The following is a 20,725-nucleotide window of genomic DNA, read 5'->3' as shown; positions in this document are numbered from 1 at the left end:
TTTTTGGTGATCTAAGGCTTTTTAAAACTCATCTCTCACTCCCCTTCACTAGATTAAATTCTGTAATCTCATTTTTTCTTTGAGCTGATCTCAAGCCAATGGTCTGGGGATTTTATAGCCAAGGGATAATTTTTGATAATGGGCTATTAAAACACTTGCAGCTCCTATCCTGTCTTTCAAATTAGTGTGTGCACAGATTGTCTTTCTGGGGAAAAAGTCTTTCCCTTGGCAATAAGCAACTGATTATGGGCCACAAGCAGCATAAAAGCTTCCTGTAATGCTTATACGAAAAACATAGGTAAATAATAAATGATAAATAACAATGGGAATGAACAGTACAGTGGGAGCAGCAAGTCTGCCCAGGATTTTTGTTTTAATCCTTTGGAGAAAAAGTCTTGTTTTCTCTGACTGAGACAGATTTAGTGTGTTCTGACAACAGGGTCATCTAACAGTTTCCTTAACGATAGAAGTACAGTGGCTTGAGACAGCTGTGCGAGGTCACGTAACTTTCATTGTTGTTTATAGTGTAGCTTATTAATAGGTTAAAATGAATAACTCGTGGGACAGAGGTCAGGTAGCACCTGTATAAATAACGAATCTGTCCTTCCAAAATAGGTAATGCAAAATTAACATACATAGTTTGCCACTTTGTTTTTTTAATTCAGTTCAACTTCCTTTCCTTTCTTCAGCTTTGAGGCATGATTAAAGTAAAAGTTTGAAGTTCGGAGGAGGCACACAAATTTGTTTCCTAATACTCCGTTTTCGTGTGACTGGGATTTTGGTAGCATAATGAAAGCCAGTATCCTCTGGCTGAAGGAGATGTCTGATTTTACTTCTGCATCATTTTTCAGAAGAAAAAAATTTTAGACACACAGGCATATGTAACGTAAAGTAACATAAAGCCACCAACTGTGAGTTCAATGTGACGTGAATTGTGCTGGGGGTTGGCATGAATGCTTTTCTTCTTCATGTGTAAAATGAGGCTTCAGACATATCTTATGTGTGAAATGCGTTGCTGCAACGTGTGCAGATGGTAAGAACACATATGTCTCAATACCATTCTCCTAGCCTGTATGCTTTATCGCTCAATAGCCTGACAGATGCATATGGACGAATTCATTCATTGCCATCTCTGCTGATGGGTAGTACTTTTGGAAATGATGTTGTAATTTGGCAAACTGAATCGTGGTGGGGGGGCGGTGTGGAAAGTACTGAAGAAGTGGCACCATTATGGTCTCGAACCCAATACTTAGAGTTATAAGACTTCTTCACATACAAGGTTTTTGGTACTCTGTAATGTTAAAAAAGAGGGAAGAAAAAACCCTAATATCACATTTGATGCAGAATTTGAAAAATGCCTGTCTTTTTATCAGTGAAGACAGATGAGAAAGCTCCTGCATCATTTTAAATATGTACAGAAAGAGATACGGTGTTATAAGGGATGTCAGGTTAAAAAAAAAATAAGAGGTCAGTCTATGGATGCAGTCTGTAGAACTGTGTTTAATATAGTAGAGCACCTCATAACGTGAGTCACTGTTAGGAAGAAATGAGCATTTGAATGCTGGAACTTAAGTAATTTGCCTACAACAGGAGAATTACGTGCAACAATTACTAATATAACACTGCTAGCTAGTAAAGTGGACACCAAGATGACCTCTAGTCCAGTAAATGATTGTGCTGGGTACAACCAATTTATACCTGGGTATAAAATTGAAGTCCAGAGCAACCACCATCAATGCCTCTGTAGTTCTTCAAATTATGTAGATGTTTAATTCAATGAATATTTGATTAGTGCCTACTCTATGTCTTGCCATGTGCTAAAGGTTGGGGAAATACAAAGACCCGTGATCGTTCCTCTCAAGTTTATAATCTAATCTAGCAAAGGAAACAGAAAGCTAACTACCTATATCATATAAGACAGATGGTAGATGATGCCATATAGGTAGCTAAAAAGAGCCATTGGCTTCCACCAGAGAGGATTCCGTAATTTACAAGAAGTCAGTGAAGGTTCGGTGACTCAAGGAAAGTGCTTGAAAAAGGTGTACAGTTTCCTCAGATGGGAGTGTGAGTAATGGGGGTCCTGGAGGCTGAGAAAAGCATTAGAAGAGGTGTCATTGGAATGGATAAGGTGAGTGGGCAGTTGAGCTTCATGAACAATATGGGGGAGGGGGAGTGGGGAGAGCTGTAAGAGAGTAGGCTGATGCGTTAGGGCTGCTGAGGGCTTTGGCTGCCATGATGAAGAGTTGCCAGTGGGTAACTCTTCAAGTGTTTGAGTGGTTATGATCAGCTTGTCTTTTAGAAGACAACCCCGATAGCAAAATGGAGGATGGATTAGAGAAGAGAGAAAATGGAGTCGGGGGAGGAAGGCATTTTATTTTATTTTATTTATTTATTTGACACAGAGAGATCACAAGTAGGCAGAGAGGCAGGCAGAGAGAGAGAGAGGAGGAAGCAGGCTCCCTGCTGAGCAGAGAGCCCGATGCAGGACTCGATCCCAGGACCCTGAGACCATGACCTGAGCCGAAGGCAGCGGCTTAACCCACTGAGCCACCCAGGCGCCCCGAGGATGGCATTTTAAATCAAGCTTTTACATTTTCATATGAAATATTATCTTTGTTTTCTCCACACATATGTGGTACAGCATAAAAGATTTAGAGCAAAAACCATGGACAACATGCCTATACATTTCAATGATTAAAAAAAGTTTTTATTGAATACCTGCTACCTGCTAGTGACATTTCTGAGGGCTGTATATACAGCAGTCAACAAGATAGACATGACCTCTGCCCTCAGGGAGCTTACCTTCTCTTGGGGGAGAATGATCATCAAGCCAACAAAGTAATAAGTAATTTAGATTGGGGTACTTGCTATGAGGAAGCAAATAGAATGATACAATACCAGTGTGTAGGTTAAACTGGAGGTTGAGTATGGGGTCTTTGTTACTTAAGGTCCTCTGGTAAAGCCTTTCTGTTGGAATGAAATATGAAAAAAAAGTAGCCTAATATTGTAGTATTTCTGATATTGATTTGTGACCTCATTTATTAATATGGCCTTGGTTAAAAGTCCCTTCGAGACGTTTGCACTTACAGAGATAACCTCAGGAACAGGTTAACTCTTCAGGTTTATCAGAAACCTCTCCGTAAGGAGCAGGCTTGCTGTATTTCAGTATAAACGGCATTTACAGAATCCTGATTTAATCTTAGGTGAGCTTCACCGTAAATGAAATATATAAGAAACATTTCATGTGTAAAAGATCCGAATATGGAAGACCTTTGCTCATTTTACAGAAAGGCTACTTTTTTCTGTGATATTTTTCAGTGTCTCTTGTTCTACTCCCAGTAATCTATTTTTCTGAGAAATCCCTTCCAGGGAATAGATTTGTTGGCATGCTTCTTTTTATCCTGTGATGAGAATTGTGCAGCCAATCTAGTTTTTTCCTTTTCCTGGTGCACCAGGAAGCTCAAAGCTTAAGGTGTGTGTTCATTTGTCTGTTTTTCTGTTTGGATTCTAAGATAGTATCTTCTACTTTGTGTCTGTCTTTGTCCCTTGGATTTTGTGTTTTCACCAGTGGATTATTCCAGCTTTCAGTTAATGAAGTGTCAAGTCCTTATTTATAATAAGAAATTAAAAAAAAATCGGTCCTCAAATTTGATGCTTAGGATTCAGCTGAGAACAGAAACGACGGGAATGAATAGATTCTGAAAGTACTGAGAAACGAAACCTTGAGGGTTGGAAGGACCTGAAGGTTGGTGGCAGGCAGAGGTCTGCTCTCCTGGGTGAATACTATACAGGCTATAAAGAGGAAGATTAGATCTGCAGCAGGGTAAAGACTTGGATTTTAGAGAAGCTCTTGGTCCCATGCCCTGCTGAACTGATGACCAGCCAATTAAAAAGAATGCTCAGAACACAAGAGGAAGGTTATGACTGGGAATACGGATTTGAGAATAACTGAGGACCTGGAAGTCATTGGGGCTGTCGGAGGAAGGATGGTTTCTGGAGAGGTGCTGCAGATGGTCCTTGAGGGATGTTTACAAGTGAGCGACTAGGGGAGAGGGGAGGAGAGGTACCCACACTCTCCAGCCCGGAACGTTTGTACACTTTTATCCAACCAAGACCCCTATCCTCAATCCTTCAGCTGACTTGTGTTCACTCTTCCTTCTGGGCCCTTCTGAGACATTTTCTGTTGCAGTAGGTTGGTTCTCCCCACCATTGTCTGAGATGGTTGCTTGTCCTATGGGCTCTTACAGCTCCTCACACTTTCCTGTCACAGGGCTTACCACAGGGGAATGGGATTGCTTATTTGAGTCTCCTTCCCCACACTCCATTGCAAACTTGTTGACACATGCTTCTCCAGCTTCTAGCTCCACGCCGCCACATCGCTGCTGCTCAGTGTGCTTGAGCTAAGCGAGCAAGTAAACTGGAAGGAGTCATCCTGAAATTGAGAGAGAGGCTGTCTCAGACCTGTTAGGAGAAGGAGATGAGTGTCTGCAGAGAAGGACACAGAGTGGTGTTCATGATCTGCATCTACCCGGTCTTGGTCTGCTCGAGCTGCCCTAACCAAACACCTGGGTGGCTTCAACAGCATCAGTTTATTTCTCATGGTTCTGGAGGCCGAGAGGTTCAAGATCGAGGCATGGGCCAGGAGGTTCCTTTCTGAGGCTGCCTTCTCACAGTGTCCTCACTGTGGCAGAGAGAAAGCAAACAAGATCCCGGGTGTTCCTTTTTTCCTCAGAAGCACACGAATCCTACCAGATGAGCACCCCACCCTTGTCACCTCATTTAATCTTAATTACCCCCGTAGAGACCCTGTGTCCAAAGAGGATCGTGTTGGAAGTTGGGGCTTCAACATATGAATTCTGGTATGTGTTGGGGGGAGGTTCCCAACCATTAAGTGCATAACATCCTTCTAGTAGCTGGCTCCTATTTATGGTTTGTAGACAGACAGATAGATAGGTGATATATATGCCTAGTTGCAAGTATGGTATATAATGTCTGATCCACACAATGGGAAGCCTCTGCCTTTGTTCCAGATCCTGATCCAAAGGACGTTGCTGGGACCCAGATATATGTAGCCAAAATCAATCCCAGCTGATCCGGTAATTTCTTAGGATTGATCTCACAGAGCCGCTCGCGTTGTCCACTAAATCTGCCTTTTTGCTCACCTAACACAATTAATAATGACTGGATGTGCTTAGGCTCAGCTTGAAAAGGAATTTCATGAGGAGAAGGGTGTCAGGCACAGGAATGCATTAGGGAGGGAATTTATGGAACCTGATTTCTTTTAAAATTAGATTAGATGGTTATCTGCCTAGGCTGCTGTAGGTGTGGCTTTGCCTTAGGTGGGGGGATAGCCCAGATTTCCTTTCAAGTTTCTTCTTGGCCCCGACATTCTATGACTGGAATTTTTAAATTTATATTTGCAGGGTTGTTTGAAATTCTTCTCTTCTCTATCTCCTACAGATATAGTCTGTTGGAAATAAGACAGATCTGGGAAAGAGTATCTATATAACATTGTAGAAGATGTTGCAGAACAGAGCTTTTGGATAATTAATGAAAATGTTTGTCTTATGATCCACTGTATAATCCTCAGATACATAAAATATCGTCACTGATCGTTTTCATTTTCCTGAAGAAACCATAGCAAGATATCTTAGGTGCATAGACAGTAGGGGTTCCTTTCATTTTTCTATTTTGATATTATTATTTTTTTATTAACATATATTGTATTATTTGTTTCAGAGGTACAGGTCTTTTGTGATAATATTATTTAAACCTCTTTCAGTCACTTTCTTTATTCAGATGATGTTATTTATTATTATATACATTTCAAATTGTAAAAAAATGGCCTAAATCTAGAAAGAGCTTTCCCTGGATGGAGGAGTGCTTGTTGACGGGATGGGCGGAAAAGGCAGGAGAGTGTAGTGGGTTCCCTCTCCTGGAATCAGAGAAAGGGGCAAAAAGCATTTGACTTTTTGAAATATAACATATAATCTAATATTAGTGGGAATATCTGCTTGCTTCTCTGTTTTGGTCAGGTTTGAGTAGGTACTTCTATTTTTCTCTAATGTTCTTTGGGAGAATTTTTTCCCATAGGCCGGAAATCTGGGCTTGAGGCGAGACGTTTGGAGTTCATCTCCTTTCTTCCTCTGTACATTAACATAAATCAAAACAAAACTCTAATCCCTTTATTATATTTGACAAGCATGGAGTATTGTTCTACCCTATGTCAGCAGAATCACTCCTTCTCACTTGAACTAAGAATTTTGTTGGGGGGGATTGCCTTTTAACCTCCAGCATGTTTTGGGGGGCAGAGACATAACACAAGAGCAATAATATTTTCAGGGGGTGGGGGCAATGAGTAACTACCAATCCCTGAGCATAAAACCTGGTATTTGGGTTCATAGATCATACCTTTCAAACCCCCCTTTTAAAACTGAACAGGCCACTCGATTTGTCTGGGACTCCCTTTCCTTCTTGCTTTTCCTAAGCCCTTCAGTCACGAACGTGATAGTGTAAGTCCGTAATTGTTCTTCATAATGAATACATAACACAAATTCTTTGGGTGATTCGAGCTGTGAGTGTGAGAAATCTGGGTAGCAATCCCGTTTATGGTCACTTAGATCCCTTTGTGGTCACCAGTGTTGAATTTCACATGTATTAGGGGTTGAACGAGGCCGTTAGGGAGGCTGTACCCCCTTTACCCCACCATTTTGGGATGAGTTTATATTATCGTATCTTAAACCCAGTCTTTCTTGCATAGACAAATTCAAGGTACAGGAAATTGACTCAAAAATAAGGGTACGTGCTTTATTTTGTCAGAGTGATGAAGGAAAATGCAGAAAGTGGGAATTCCGGAAGACTTTTTCTTCACAGGGAAGGATCGATGGCAGCCATTTCTTCATGAACATCCCTGAGTGTGCAGCTTTTGTGAAACCAAACCCCCTCGTGCCATTTAAGATGCTGCCGGAACGTGTACCTTTGAATAATACATTAAAGAAAAAAAAACCCACCTTGTTTTAACGGTAGTTTCTTTAGAGGCTGTATAAATAACAAAATCCTGTTATAGGTTAAAACAAAAAGCCGCAACAACCCTCCCTCTCAGCCCTTTTCTTTTGGGGGTAGTGGGCCAGATGTTTAAACAATATTGCGGGCTCTTGTGCACGCCACGGGACTCGGAGACCTTGAGAAAGAAATCATGTCTGCACCCCTGGTGTGTCACAGTTTTAGACCCCTGACCTAGAAACCGTTTAAACAGATGTGTAGTTCAAGGGATTTATGTCGACATTGAACCTTTTTTTCCCTTTGCAAATGGCTGCCTCTAAAACCGGAACTTTTTTTTCTAGAAGAAACAACTCTTTCTCACAACTTTGTCCTTTCGTGTAGAAACCGCTCTGGTGCCACAGGAACCGAACAAAGAAACAAACAGCTGCCTCCTCAGCCACTCCTGTTCCGGGTGGAGGGGACATCTTCTTTTCCCCCCTCTCAGGCCTGTGCATGGTGACTTTCGATAGTTAAGTGTCTACTCACCTCAGGAAACCCCTAGAGATTATGGACCAGCCTTATTTGTGGCCCCTCCCTTTGTCATGTCCAGCCGCACATCTCACTGATCCCTCCTCAGCTTGCGTCCTGGCGTGCGGAGTTCATTCTGTAGCTGGGGTCAGTCCCCGACAAAGGCTTGCACCATAGCTGCCTTTATGAAAGTGTTTATTTCATATCTGAAATGTTTTCGTGTGCATTCGCTCTGCTTTGACTTGCAGGAGGAGAAAGCAAGTAGTTTTACTGGAGGCAAAACAGCCACCTGTGAAAACTAATTGCGTAGGTAGAGGTTTGATGGTATCTCTGGGAGGCAATCCAGCAGGAAGAAAGCAAATGTTCTAAATCTACACGGAAATCACCTGGGTGCCAAGCTGACCCTCTTCATCAAAGCCAGGATTGAAATATCCCATCAAATCCGGGGCCTGTGTCTAGGAGGCCAGGGTGGGGAAGGCAGCCAGAAGGAGGAGCCCCATGAAGGAAGGTGCAGTTTTACAGGGTGAATGTTGTGGGAGCGTGAAAAATGACAAATGTGATCAATTCAACGGAACCTCCTTGTTAAAGGCTGACTTGGGATGGGAATGGTCTGTAGTGACTTTCAAACAATTTGGGGATGTGGCTGCTCTTGAGTTCCTTTTTTCTCCCCCTCATCAACCTTTTCTGTTCAGTCTTAAATTCTGCAGTCTTGACCCTTTTTCCCCCCCTTTCCTTAATCCCACCAGTCTAGAATACCTGAGTGTTTCTTGCCATTAAAAGGCCAAGATATTCTGTGATGGAGAGACAGGAATCAATGAGGCAAGCCAACTTTTGTCACTGTCTGTGTAGCAACACAACACAACACAACAACCGGAACCTGTTGTCCACGAGTTCAGAAAAAGCTGGTCCACTGGGCCTCCCACTAGTACTCATGTCGCCTCTGTCTGAACCTCATGCAGGTGACAGATCTGTGAGTGGTCTCCCAGATGGCAGAATCTGATCTATCCTGCAAAACTCTACATTTTGCCTGTCACTCCTGGTAGAAATCAGTTGTAGTCTCAGTACTAGATGTGCTTGACTAACGCACCTACACGTTGCCTTAGTTGTAGGGCCAGAAAGGTTTAGTTAGCAGCATGTATCTGCATGCAAGTGACTTTTCTTATTGGCTGGCTTCCATGGCTGTCTTCAAAACTCTGGAGAGGTGGGGAAAGTTCCTAGTATTTAAAGCGCCATGAGATTTTAGGGAGATTTGGGGAAAAGTTAGACGATCCTTCCTGTAGCCCAGTAAAAATAAATCTTTGGAAAGTGACAAAGGGGTTTTATAAAAGCTCTAAAAATGAGAGAGCAGGAATTAAAAAGACACTTACATGATTTTAAATGGAAGACTTTGGACACTTTTTTTCCCCCCCCCAGAGAAAGAGAGCATAAGCAGGGAGGGGCAGAGGGAGAGGGAGAGAGAGAATTCCAAGCAGACTCCCCACTGAGCACAGAGCCCAGTGTAGGACTCGATCTCACAACCCTGAGATCATGACCTGAGCCCAAACCAAGAGTCAGATACTCAGATGGGCCTCATACAGTGCTGGCACACTCCCCAAGGAGCTGTGAATTAGGAGTCCAGAGGGTTCTCTTGGAGGTCGCATTGCCTTAAGTTAGCTAGATCCCAATCTCTGAAGTCCATCTTCAGGGCCTCACTTATCTCAATGTACTTGGGTTCCGCCCTACCTGTTGTCTTTACTGGGGTGTCTTTTAGGTTCTGTCAGGATTCAAGAGCTCTACACCTCTTCATGAGGGCTCTCCCTCCAGAGCATCTCCCACTTCAAACTGCCATCAGAGACTGTTCTACAGAAGCTAATCCCAAGCCATTGTGAATCTATCTGGACGCTATAGTGGAGGTCTCCTTCTCACATTCAACCTCAGTCAACTAAAGTGTCTGTTTTTCATTGATACCATTCAGACAGAAGACCTTTCCAACAGTAATATGTCACAATGTGCCTGGGCCCCTTTTTCCAGAGCCTAAGCCAGTGGGTCCCCATTTGTGTGAGAAACTTCTCATCCATCGTATTGAAGATAGGATCTTGTTCAAGCTGCGCCCGCAGTCACTTCCTGTATATTTCCAAGATGCTTAGGCTCTTATTTTAAGCCATTTTGATTATATATCCATGACACGTATGAGAGATTTATTCAGGAGTGATCATGAGTTTCTAAACTTATAGGCAACCCTTTGGAAAATAATTTCCTCTCCAGGTATCAAAGCACCACCATGTACATGGACCTCTTAACATTCTCTTTGCTTCTGTCACCAGCATAGGCAATTGGCTTTTCTTCCAGTGACCTTTTATATTTTAAACAAAGAGATAATATTATCACTTTATAAACTTTATAACAATGAATAAGGAGAGCAACAAATTCACCCTGAGATGCGGTTGTTGACCAGATGGCCAGATTTATGAAATGCCAAAGTCATTCTCTCCAGGCTCGCATTCCTGTGACTTGGATTTGTTTTCAGCAAAATTACCGACCTGATTATAAAACTCTCCCTAGGGAGTTCTATGGTCCCTAGAACATGGTTTAGGGAAATACTGGTGTTCTACATGAGCCCAAATGAAGGCAGATCCTCAGAGGAAGGTGCAGTGGAAAGAGCAGTCCACGACTGTGTGTTAGTCCTGGGACTCAGTGTAAAGTATGAACAAGTGGGTGTATTTGTATGAATGTGTATGTGTACATGTGTGTTCACCTCTATTATTGTTACAACATTTCCACGCGACCTGCTTTAAAATGGAATGGTATCCATACTATCCCGATTTATGCAACCATGGTGTAAACTTATTTTAAAAAATTATTTTGGAAGTGACTATGTGATAGAAAAGGATAAAAAATATCTGGTGGTTTTCTTTCTCCACATCATTTCCTAGTTCATCCTGAACATTCAGTAAAATATCATTTGGAATGGTATCCATCATAAGGTATCCAGGAGCAAATAAAACATGCATTGCTGGGTGACATCAGCAATTCACAGGGCCCACGGCAGTGAGACCCCATCAGTATTCATCCAAGAGGGATGGGCGAGTTTTATGCCACCTCCTTGTCCTGTGGCAGAAGAGAGACCTGGCTCAGAGAGCAGATCCAGAAAGGCAGCTGAGGGCCACGTGCCCCAGATGTGTAGAAATGTTCTTAGATACATAGACAACACCGTGTTCTCACCCACCAGCAAAACTCTTTGACTGGAAGGGCTGAATTATTCAGCATAATCCTGAATGCATTGTTGCCTTACTAATAAGCATCTAAAGTTAAACAGCCTGTTGGCTAAATTGCATGTTGGACTCAATTGCCCTGCTAGATTGGAGCATTTATAAATGTAGTAGTTCTGAATGGAAGTTCTCAACAATGATAAGCAGTACCTTTGCTTCCATTGAATTTACATTCTAAACTGAGTCATCAAAGAAGTTCTTTTATAGCTTACTACATCCATAAAAGAACACTGGAGAGGCTTGACTATAACAACGAGCTACCGACACTAAAAACATAAATGCGGGAAGAAAGCCCACGCTGTTCAGACAGTTCAATAAATTGCATTATTTAACCAAAACCTTGTTATGGGAGATACTGATAAAATGTTCCTTAAAAAAAAAAAAAAAAAGGCCAAACATCCCTTTTAAAAATCTTATCTTTCCTTAGCACTGCAACAAGTAATTCTGGCTCTGTCTATGAGTAAATTCAAAGACAAAGATCTCGTAGAAAGTGCACTTGTAGACCTCATCTCTGTAGTTGTCTCTTTATTGCTCAGAGGTTTGGAAGGCTTTATTTGTTCTTTTGGCGCCAAACAAAGAGCAGGGAGGCTGGTTGTGGCTGGTGCTAGAATTCCTGGTCCCACGTCCTGCGCAACTGAGAGCCACCTGCCTCCTTCCGCCTCTTGGAGGTGCACGGTAGCTGGAACGAGGAGCAGCAGGCCCCCGGGGTTCCCCACTTCCTGGGACTGTATGCAGTTTTATGTGCTTATTGCCTTATTTCACAATCACCTCGCTTTTATCCCCGTTTTAGGGCTGGGGAACCAGAGGCTGTGGGTTGAACTGACTTGCCCAAGGCCACACAACTCCTAGGTGTCCAAGCCAGGTTTAGAATCAGGCCTGTCTGGCGTTGGGGCCCTGAGTGGCTCAACCACGAAGCGTTACTGCCTCATTTTTAGATATTTCGGAGTCTTTGTCACCAGCTGGGCCCTTCCTTCAGTTGCTCCTGCTGCGAGGCTCCAGAAGGGCAGCTTGACTCGCAGCTCTCCTCGGTTCTGAGGGGAGAACTGAGGTAGTGACAAAGCCAGGTCGGACCAAGTCATGGGGTCCTGGTTCATGGTGCTGATGGGAAGGCAGTGGGGTCAGGAGGCCAAGAACAGGGGCATGCTGAGCTCTCTGGTCAGGTTTTAGGGAGGGCCTCTGGCGCAGGGCTGGAGCGAATCACCCCCCGCTCCGGTCCCTCTCACCCCATCCGTCTTGTCACTTTGGGTCCAATTTCACGAACTCATGGTGATTGAGTAACAACGATTCTCATGGTTTTGCCATGCCGCCAAGGAGGCTGGGGTTTCTAAAATATTTTAATGGTATGAATATTCTCTTTCTTTTTGAAAGTTAGAGGCTTGGAGGCAGGAATAGGAATATTATATTTCATGGCGCTTCCTTTTTCTTTCTCTGCATCTTTCTGTGCATTTTTTCCTTTTTTCCGAATTTTTCTTCTCTCTCTCTCTCTTTAATATATCAGTATTGTAGACGAGGTGGAAGAATTTCTTTTCTGAAAGGAGGGGATCTTGTTCAGTTAAAGTTCTTAGGGATATAAATTGATTTCTAAAATGCAGCATAGCTATGTAGTTAGTAAATTTTTCTCTTGGCCACATTTTTCCCTCTTAACGGCATTTGGATTTGAGACTAACAATGAAAGCTGGGTAATTAAGGCAAAAAAAGAAATCAGTAAGACTTTTTATCACCTTTCATTTGACCTCTCGAGTTCGATGGATAACTTCTGTTGGTCCGAGCCTCTGGAAAAGTAGGTCAAGGTGAATGTTTTTGGTTAAAGAGGAGCTGCACAGAATGTTTCGCTGTATCCGCACAACAGCCGTAGGGGGGCAGGCATGGTTATTGGCCTCATTTGCCATCCAAGGGTAGAGGGAAGGGACTTTCCAACATCACACAACCAACCGGTGGGGGGTTTAGATGAGGTGCTTTGGTTCCAGAATCTGTCCTTCTTCACTCCTATACCAGCATAACTGTGGGAGAGAGGATTGAAACGCCCCTGGGGTCTGGAGTTAAGCTGAACAGGATATCGTTGAACTAGAAGTTTTGGAAAGGCACTCAGGTCATTCCTTGATCACATCCCATAGATGGCATCCTTATGATCAATTAAATACACGACAAGACATACCCAGACTCATCAGTGAGCTGTGTTGTTCAAAGGTAACTTTTAAGGACCTTGTGAAAATTCTCCTCACTCCAGCTGTTTCATCAGTAAAAACGAATCAGAATTTTTTATCTTTTTAAAGGACTTTAGGGGGCTTAATCTGTTACTACCTGTAAAATACCTTAGTTGAAGCACAGGCCCACAGTAGCTATGTCAGGTCTGATTCTTACCCCACGCCCGCCCGGAGCTTTCATATTGTGCTTGGTGACTATGAAGGTTCCTACCCTGCTGCGTCATGGACTGGATGCCCATTTATTTGTGCATAATAAGGCAAAGCCAGTTGCTCAAAGTCATTGTGAAGTTTATAGTTGAGACTTAGTCCCCATGTGGTTTTACACTAAAGATAGGCCGCTGAAGTGTTAGTAGGAGAATGTTAGACAAATTCTGCAAGATTCTCTCATAGTTGCTGAAGAAGTACCCAAGGGCTGACTCCTGGTGGTTCAGCCAAGTTCATTTCATTTTGGAATTTGGAAGTTGGGTTGGTACTTTCATATTCCAGTATGTCGAGCCTTGTAGCTTATTAAATGTTTTTGTCTGAAGTTCAAGAGGGGCAGAAGGTCATTGTTATCACTTAGCCCCCTAGCCCCTGACTGTTAACACGCCTATCCACACACGCACATGTGCACACACTTGTATACTGTCCACCCACCCCCAGAGTCCCAACCAAGCAACGTAAAGCAAAACAAACCTTATTCCAATGAAGAGGTAAATGGTTCTGTTCTTGGTGAGATTTATCAACATATGATAATTCAACTATTTATCTCTGATACCTGTGTGTTATTATAAACCACACTGACATGAGTGCAGATGAGATTTTGGATCAGTAGAAGGCCCTTGAGCAGCTATTAGAGAACCAATGCACTGGAGTCCTGTAAAAGAAATGAGCCTCATCAGTTCACTTCAAATCAGCAAACAGTTATTGAGTGCAAGTCCCTGAAGACGAACGTCTCCACGCTTATATGCTTATGTCTGGTGGAGGAGATAAGATCAGTAAGTGACGCAAGACCAAGTCAGGTAGGTCTCTAAGACAGGTATAAATGTGGGGCTATTGAGATGCAGTGACTGGCTCACATCTGGTTGTGGGGGAGGAAGGAGCTGCTTTGGAGAAGTGGTATTTTTGATTGACCTTAAGTGATGGATTTTGAGAAGTGTGTGGGAGATATTTCAACCAAGAGAACGGCATGGCCAAAAGGGAAAGGGCAGGAGAATGCGTGAGAAGTTATGCAGTGTGGCCAGAACATTCAGCTTATGGGTGGGAGGTGGACACTAGGCAGCAGGGGGCCATATGGGGAAAAGAGACTGAGGCTACTCATGGAGAGCCTTGAATGTTGGATTGAGAGATTTGTACTTATTGGACTAATTCCTAGAAGATATCTAGAGGCAGCTCCTCGGATATTACTAATTCTCCCAAGGGTTTCAGACAACTTGACTTAATACATTTGTTTGTATAATATTTCTTCGCAGTCCGAAAGATCTAAATCTCCATGGCTTTTTTATTTCTGGGATTTCTGGGAGTATATTACGTACATCAGAGAAAACCATGCAGCCATAGGCCGTGTTCTCTCTGTACATTTCCAGCCTTCCCAGAAACAATCATCTTGCGAACTGTCAAATTATCCAGCTATAATCTAATTGGTGGTGACTGCTGAGTCCCTTAGCACCAAAGAACTTGTATCCAGCAAGCTTCTTTCTTTCAAACGTTTGTTAGTTCATTAAAGATGTTATGTTAGAGGTAAGATACGATGATGCATCTGAGAAGGAAGTAAGAGACCAGGACAAAAGACAAGTTGAATAGTCAAAGATGAGCAATAAGCATCATGGAAAGCTCACTATAGCACCTGATTGTGATTGAATAACTGGTGATAGCGTTGGCTTTGAACTTGTTGCCAATCTGCCTCAACTTTCTTCATGGGTGGAATGAATGAAAATTATGAAGCATTGATGTAAAAATAATTCTTTGTCTTCTCTCTCTCTTTCTTTCTTTCTTTTTCTCTCTTTCAAAGCAACCAACCTTCCTTCCTTCCTCATCCTATCTCCCTTCTGTCCATCTGTCCATCCAACCCTCCCTTCTACTCTCCCTCCCTCCTTCTCCAGGCTTTTCTAACTGCACAATTTCCTGGACTGATTGACTTCTGCTTGTCAAAATTGATCTGAATTTAATACAGATGATTGTCACAGGTGCAAAATTTTGCTGCAAGAAGGTAGAAAGGCCATTTTCCCTCTGCCACAAAGCTGTGACAGAGAGGGAGACGGAAAGCTACGTCTGTTAAACTTAAGACACCTCATTCTCATCCTCTTGCTCTCAGTCACTCTGCTTAGAGGTTTCCCCAAGGTTTTATGTGGTAAGACTGCACCTAGTCTTACTAGTGAATAGTAAGAAAATATCTTGTAAATAACAGAGAATTCATTCACTCCTTCATTCATCAAGTATGCACTGTCTCATGCTAATAGCACAGTTAATGGAATTATTACATTTCTTTATATTTTTCTCACATATTATGACGAGGCAGTTTGTGTTTTCTTTTAAAACATGTGAATGCTTAAATATCAAGATAACTCTTTTATTACTGCATGTTCTGTCTCAGCAGTTAAAACTTCACTATTTTATTTACTGACCCAATCAGGAAAAGATAAAAAAAAAACCTATAAAATTCATGATATAATATAACATCTGTGTATAATGCTTTTAAATCGAAAAGTATTGTCAAGACTTAATCTCTCTATAATTTTTTAGTAACGTTTTCATGAATTATAGTGGATGAATTCTGAAATGGATTTATCCTTAGTAGACTTCATAATGCCCAAAGAAAGTAAAAATAAAGAAGAAAATTAGAAATATTTCCAGGTACTTAGAACATTGGGAGATATGTTACAGACTTTGAATGTGGAGTCCACTGGCTACCCCAACCCTTTTTGCTGTTCCTGGCACTTATATTTCCTCCTCGAGGATGGAGGTTAAAAAGAGGCTCTTATTTTTAATTCTGATTCTTGTTTGGGGGAGCAAAATGGTTTCTCCCATTGAGAGAGAAGGGTAACCACAGTGTTAAAAATTGGCTGCCCCCTAAATGCATGTACTCTTGCAAATCCTGTAACAATGGAAAAATCTGCAGATAGATGTAGAGATTAATTAATGTGTTGCTACCATGTGAAGAATGTAGGCACAAGTGAATAAAGCTAACTAAATCCCACAGAATTTGTGCAACTTGCCTATTAAACCTCCAATACTGTGAGCCCTCCAATAAGTGAAAGCCAAGGCCCGCTTTGGGCTGTTGTTTTTTCCATCCCGGCTGGTTATTTATGAAAGTCGAGCCTGTTTGTTACGTGTTCTAAGTGCCCCTCATCCACCGAGCTGGAGTCATTCCTGATCACAGAGTGGACCGGAGAATGACCAGCGGGGACTAGCTGTCCCCCTAGAGGAGGCTGCAGAGGCCCCGGGGTCTGGGTGAGAAGGAGCAGTACCTCAGCTCTGTATGTGACCTCCAACAGCAAAGTGCCGGCCGGCTCCCTGATACCATTCGCGGTAACCTGAATGACTGGTTATTCTGGTCAGGAGAAAATAGCACTGACATCATGTGATTCTGGCAAAGTAAACCACATTGGAACTTGGCCTTTGAATACCCAAGGGGCTGGCAGCAATCTCAGGGGTTGGCTGGGAGCCCCATTGAGCTCACTAGTAATCAGTTGACTGCTGAGCTGGACAAGCTGCCCTAGTTTTTCTGACAAGCTCTGTCTAAAAGAATGATGGGCAGTCTGCCATTAGGATTTTTTAGCAGAGTTGCTAACGATTAACTCTTCAGCTCCTGTGCTTATTACTGTGTCCTTCGTTACGTGTTGGTATGCAATTAGATAGAACTTCGGAGGGAAGGGTCCCATTCCTCATTCAATGATGCCTCGCAGAATTCCTCTTTGGTGCAACCAACCCCCATAAGCAAGGAGAAACACTGTATGCAGGTTTCAGAGCAATGCCAGTGGGTGAGTTTTCCTTGAAATTTCTAATGTTTTTTTAAACGAGATGCTATAATTTTTAATTAGGCAAAATGTCCACTGTTGCATCCCAACCCTCCCTTGGGAACAGATACCACCTTAGGGAACCTTTCGCAAAACCACGAGCATTTAAGACTTATTTCTTATGCTAGATATATCCATGCATATTATTTCCAATAAAACTTGATAATTCAGAGTATTCTATAAGAAAGGAGGTATTTGCAGTCAGTGTGTCGTCATCCAGAGAAACCAAATCTTTCGGATAAACCTGACTTCTCAAAGTACTTATCTGCCTATCTTCTACTAGAAAAGGTGATGCCTTGGTAAATTTTGTTCCTCTTCTCATGTAGTGTAAGTAAGGTTTAGTCTTGCTTTATATTGGAATTCTTCCTGAGGTGTGCTGCCTCTTCTCTTGCAATCTATGGCCATTTCCATTGGATACCAAAGCGCTGTGACAGGCTATCCATACTCCTGCACATGGCCGGTCAGAGGCAGCGAGCATCCCAATGATGTCTTGTGAACCTATGTCCACTTCTGGGACTATTAATGGCAAAAGCTAAAGTTCTGGACTTCTTTCTCCCTACTGAGTGGCGGCTTGAAGTCTGACTCCTCTTTGCTCTTTTCTTCCAAAAAGCCATATTTGAGAGATGGTACAGTTTCTCATGTTTGAGCGGTTTATGACATCAGCCACGTGGGGACATGACTGTCCGTCAGAGAATTTAGTAAAGGGAACAGAAAGATGACACAGGCATTGGTAATATTTCACAGGCTCTTCTTGTTCCGCACACCTCCTGGCTCCCGTCCCCCAGCGCTCTAAAGCTTGACGGGCCGTGGCCTCAGAGGAGCCCTCCTCTGTAGTAGAGTCGGGGGTCAAGAGTGACAACCTTGCAGGTGCATCGTTAAAGAGAGTTTTTTCATTTGGCTTGTCACCCGAAGACATATCAGGAGAAGACGAAAGCGACTCCAGGGGTTTGAGTGAGGATTTATAAGTAAGTGGAGCTTTTTAGCGTGTTTATTCCTACTGGGTGTGGTTTGGGGGAGGAGCCAGGGCAAATATCCCAAGACTTTGGCCTTCCTGATGACATTCCTTCTTGGTTCAGGTATTCGTCTCTCTAGCCCCTTTGTGTGAGGACAGTGTCACCATTGTCACTGAACCCCCATTTATCCTAAGTAAGGGTTTGGGGGCGAGAGAGCAGGTCAGGGGTTGGGGACCCACCTTCCGCCTTCCTCCCATCTCTCCTTTCCTGTGTGCCTCCAACCTGCTCATGGCTCCCTTCACTCTCCTCCTGCTCTCTTTTCTCCTTCTTCTTGTTTTTTCCTTTTTTAAAATTTATTTTTTAAAAAGATTTCATTTATTTGAGAGAGAGAAAGAGTCGGGGGGTGGGTAAAGGGAGAGGGAGAATCAAGCTCCTTGCTGAGCAAGGAGCCCGATGCGGGACTCGATCCCAGGACCCTGAGATCATGACCTGAGCTGAAGGCAGAGGCTTTAACCCACTGAGCCACCCAGGTGCCTCCCCCCTTTTTAGTTTTTAAAAACTACTTACTGAGCATCTCCTCTCACCAGACAATGCGCAATGATGGACAAAGCCGTGTCTATCCTGCACTCAGGGAGTTTGTAGTCTTGTGGGAGGCCAAGGGGTCTCTAATCGGTTGATTACAAAAATAAATGCAGAATGAATGATCATGGTAATTAATTTGATGAAAAGGCAGATGATGCTACCAGGACATAAAGCAAGAAGATCTTAGTATATTCCTGTGGAAGATCTGGGTGATGACATTTCTTGGAGTGAAGAACAAGCGGGAAGTTAGACCCGAGGCCGTGTCTCAGCTCTGCAAGTTAGTATTGAAACCTGAGGGATGGACTTGGGCTCTTTGAGCCTTAATTTCCTTATCCGTTAAATGAGGATAATAATAGCTGCTCCCCAGGGTTTATATGTGATTGGAAATACTAAATTTGAAACATTTAGTCGACACAGTAAGAATTTAACAAAGTTCTCTCTTACTATTATTAATGCTATAATTCAGTGAGCTGAATTAGAGATATCCTATTGGATTTTTTTTTTTCCCACCCGCTCTGGTATTAACATGCCACTGACAACCCAGTTTCCTGCATAGTGATTACTTCCATGACCAGTCTACTAAAATGTCATAAGCAGTGTCCATGCTATGATGGGAACCCAGTAGTGTTTAATCCACTCATTTAACGCGCATTTTTGAGGTATGTAATAACCCATTGACATTTCCTGAAAAACGCTGCCTAGAGCTTTGTCTGTCTCTCCTAACTTTTTTTTCTGTTTACTTTCAGGGGTCCTTTTGGTCACTGAAAGGTGTCAAATTCTTGCTGGCACTTGGGTTGTGTATTAATTGCAGGTGTCAGAAACTGAAGTCATGCCGAAGGCAGCGAGCGGGGGTGGGGAGTTATTGGCTGCTGTAATTGAAAAGTCCAGTTCGTCCTCTGGCGTAACTTGACTCAAGGGCTCTGATGATGGGTTTAGGAATGGCTCTCACTCCCCTCCCAGGGCCTCTCACCTTTGTTCTTTAAGGCTCTCCCTTCCCTGAGGTGAGCTCCAGGCTTACCTTCCATCCGCTGAAGCAGCCCCAGGGGGTGGGGAGGGAAAGTTTCAGGGTGGGCTCTCACCAGGCCACTCGAGGAACTGGTGCAGGCTTTCGGTGGGAGGGCCCGAGTCACCTGCCTGCTCTTGGAGCGAGGGGAGGAGGGCAAGACCCCCAAACCACCTGATTCCAGAAAGTGGGGATGAGGGGCTTGCCAGAAAAAAAGAAAAATGACCATGTTACTACTCTGAGGAACTAGTAAATGTGGTACAGACAGCAGCATTCTGATCAAACACGCAAACAGGCAGAAATCCACGATAGATAAGAAATTAAAACTACCCAGTTCCTGCTTTTAGCTCAGGCAGGAGTACGATCGGTGAGGTGACACGGAGACCCGGTACCCGCTCCCTGGGGAGTCTTGACTGCATCCGGACAGTGGCCTGGGTGCTTTGGTGTGTTATGTCTAATATACACGATAACCTAGGAAGGTAAGAACTCGAAAATTCTCCTGCGGCAGAAGAGCAAAGTGACGTCTAGGGAAGTGTTATAACTTGTGTGGGGCACCCCAGCTAGTCAGCAGTGGCAAGAGCAGCCTTTCACCCACGGGGTCCCTCCCCTGAAGCCCAGGCTTGGGAGGCCCTAACTCCCTGATCATCACCTTGCCCCGCAGGGGTGCCTGAGTGCTGTGGGATAGCCCCCCGAGCCCGAGGCAGTGCAGACGTGTGCCACTCAGGCTGGATGGCTGGTGCGTTTTCCTGTGGGAAGCAGGGGAGTCTTCTCTTCCACGACTGGGTTTGGGAACACCAGGACTTTGGAGTCCTGTTCTGGGTATATGTGGTCACCTGAACTCTCCTCCAGTGAGAAAGTGGAAAGCCTCACCCCCTCGTTTAATCTGTCTGCAAACTGGCGATGATCCTGTTCTCCTGTTGGGAGATGCATCTGAAAAGTTGGATGCCCCGAGTATCACTCCAGAGGTTTTAAAACTCAAGTCTCAGGGCTTCAGTGCGGACCGCCCAGGCTCCCGGGGCGAGAAGATGGGTCTGAGTTCCTGCCACTGCCGCCAAATACCAGAGACCGAGGGCCTTAAACATTTGTCTATTTTTTCCCAGTTTTGGAGGTTGGATGTCTAAGATCAGGCTGCTGGTGTGATCATGTCTGGACCCCGCAGACAGCTGCCTTCTCTCATATTCTCCCGTGTCAGAGAAGAGAGCTTGAGAGCTGACTCTTTGGAATCTCTCCT

The 20,725-nt window shown here is 43.5% G+C and overlaps 1 protein-coding gene and 1 long non-coding RNA gene across 13 annotated transcripts in view; one reads left to right on the top strand and one right to left on the bottom strand.

Annotated features, from left to right (window-relative positions):
- NFIB (nuclear factor I B) overlaps positions 1–20,725 on the top strand; it is a 439,139-nt gene that overhangs the window by 250,042 nt on the left and 168,372 nt on the right. The window lies entirely within an intron of this gene.
- LOC309846266 lies at positions 6,782–7,748 on the bottom strand. Its single transcript, XR_014301825.1, has 2 exons — positions 7,528–7,748; positions 6,782–6,976 (listed from the first exon to the last, which is right to left on the bottom strand). It is a non-coding gene; the product is annotated as an uncharacterized lncRNA (long non-coding RNA).

Source organism: Mustela nivalis (genome assembly GCF_964662115.1).
Source record: "Mustela nivalis genome assembly, chromosome: 13".
In the NCBI taxonomy this organism is placed as follows: Eukaryota; Metazoa; Chordata; class Mammalia; order Carnivora; family Mustelidae; genus Mustela; species Mustela nivalis.
The sequence above is the reverse complement of the archived record's forward strand: the minus strand, read 5'-3'. Positions and strand labels throughout refer to the sequence as shown.